This window comes from Penaeus vannamei, chromosome 21 (assembly GCF_042767895.1).
Source record: "Penaeus vannamei isolate JL-2024 chromosome 21, ASM4276789v1, whole genome shotgun sequence".
Taxonomy (NCBI): domain Eukaryota; kingdom Metazoa; phylum Arthropoda; class Malacostraca; order Decapoda; family Penaeidae; genus Penaeus; species Penaeus vannamei.
Genome location: NC_091569.1, coordinates 9,577,913 through 9,580,412, shown reverse-complemented (window position 1 = coordinate 9,580,412; position 2,500 = coordinate 9,577,913). Strand labels below are relative to the sequence as shown.

At 33.9% G+C, this 2,500-nt stretch overlaps 1 protein-coding gene across 1 annotated transcript in view; it reads right to left on the bottom strand.

Moving 5' to 3' along the window:
• Positions 1-2,500, bottom strand: part of Nmdmc (NAD-dependent methylenetetrahydrofolate dehydrogenase) — a 15,479-nt gene that overhangs the window by 5,184 nt on the left and 7,795 nt on the right. The window lies entirely within an intron of this gene.

Sequence of the window (2,500 nt, the reverse complement as noted above, 5' to 3'; positions counted from 1 at the left end):
TATAAAAGCAGATATTTCTGTCTGAAAAGTTTAATAAATCATAAAGACAGAAATGAAGAACTGTGGATGGCAATATCAGTACAACATTATCCTAGATATAAAGTCATAGCATGAATACAACATGGCAATTAAATTTTGAGAATTTTAAAAGCATATGTATGAAATACATGGAATTCGAGACATACCGGAGTGTTTATAATTTTCGAGGAGGATCATATGTATGCAAATATGCGCACAAAAGGATAAAATATCTAATCATCCTACAATGACTTTTATATATTTAAAGGAATAAAATATATTAGTTATCCCTATCAAACCATTTTCTTTGACAATTCTCAGTAGTAACAGTTTGCAATGAGAAACACAATGTCATTCTCTAATGCCGTATGCACGATTGTGCCTGTACCCAGGCCCATATTCGTGGCGTACCTCCCCATATGTTGGCGGGTCTCACGTGCACCGCCCAGGAATTAAACATAGCTGAGCTTTAATAGTCGTTTCCTCATTCATTTACCTATATAATAGCTAGCTGACTCAATATGATCCCCAGATTTTGCCCACCCCAGACCTCTCTGAGACAGTCCCCTTAATTCCTTCGCTGAATCAAATCAAAATGATGAGAATGCCTACCAGGTGACTACTGACATGATTCATGTAAAAAAGAAAAAAAGAAAAAAAGGCAAGATATTTGTAAAACACCTTTATGTGTGTATATATATATATATATGTGTATGTGTATGTGTGTGTGTGTGTGTGTGTGTGTGTGTGTGTGTGTGTGTGTGTGTGTGTGTGTGTGTGTGTGTGTGTGTGTGTGTGTGTGTGTGTGTGTGTGTGTGTGTGTGTGTGTGTGTGTGAGTGTATGTGTGTGCATATATGCGTGTGTGTGTGTGCATGTGTGCATGAGAGTGCGTATGAGTGCAAATGAGTGTGCGTGTATGTGAGTGCATATGAGTGTGCGTGTGTGTGTGCGTGTATGAGTGTGCGTGTGTGTATTGGATGATCTCAATGAAGGAGTGAATGTTGGAGGAGAATTATTAAAAGATGTAAGATCTGCAGATGATTAAGGCATGGTTGATTAAACTGAGAACAGATTACAAAAAATAATGAACAGAGTAAATGTGGTATAAATGAAATATGGAATGAAGATCAATGTAAAGAAAACAAAGAATATGGTAATATTTAGACAAGGTGATGTGGTAGTGAATCTCTTTCTAAATGGTGAAAGAAATAAGTTGTGACATTTTGTCCAATGGGATCATATATAACTTATGATGGAAAGTTAGAGCAAGAACTGCAACGGCAAAGATAGCTTTTTAGCAGAAGGAAAGAACTGAGTGAATTAAATGTACGAAATCATAGAGCAAATTAGTATTTGCAAATAAAATAATAATAATAATAAAATAATAACATTGATAATAATTTCTTACAATTTTGTAGTTCACGTAAACTGAACAGACTGAAGAAATATGCTGGGCTATCAATTACTGTACAAATAACAAAATTGAATAATAATTTCAACACCTATCCTTTGCAGGTAAATAATAACTGTTCATAAATACAAGGGCGTAAGAAAATAAAGGCAAACCATTTACCAGTATATAATAAGACACTTGACCATACTAATAAAGATTTAAGAAAACCAAAGAATAAAATAATATAAAAAGGATCACCCAAAAGACTCCAAAGGCAAAATACCCATGCAAACAACATGAGCTTTGTAACCATTGAACAAAACCTCAAAATATGGTAATCATCTTGCAATGAGAAGTCCATTTATTTTCAGTATCAATTTGTATGTTATCCTCATGCCATTAGGGATGGCATATGTGTACATGCCATGCCCACTGTGTGTTTAATTTAGTAATTGTTTTACACATAGATGGCTCCACAAGTCCTAAGTCATCAATGAGCCAATTATGAGTACTATCTTTCTCACCTGTTTACCTTTTTCATTGATTTTTGAAAATATTTTCTAGTATCTAATATTGCTCTTAGTAATGGCAATAATACTATAAAAAAAAATAACAGTATCAATAATACTAGCATAAGTAAAAAGAAAGAAAAGAAAAAAGAAAAAAAATGCAAACTCAAGAAAAGGTGAAATCAGTTGAGGTCACAAGGTCTACTAATTGACTCCTTTGTGGCTAAGCAATTACAGAACCATCTATGTGCAGAGACATTTCACATACTACAGTGAACACATTTTCCTGGGGGCATTGGGTTAAAGATCCCTTACGTGTAAATATTGAAAAAATGGGAGTTATACTTATTGTTTTATATGATGGTTTAAATATTTGAAAAAAAGTAAAGTACAAATAACCCTAGAACTAAAATCTGTCAAGGAGTTATGGATAGGTAGAGCATGCCAATTTCTGTATCAAGCCATAGATACCAGGACTGCATTTATGCTTGCACTGCCCACTATAGTTTTGTTTTACTAATTGTGCTTATAAAGGATGACACCTGAAGTCAGTAAGGATTCAATTACTATAAAGTTGCA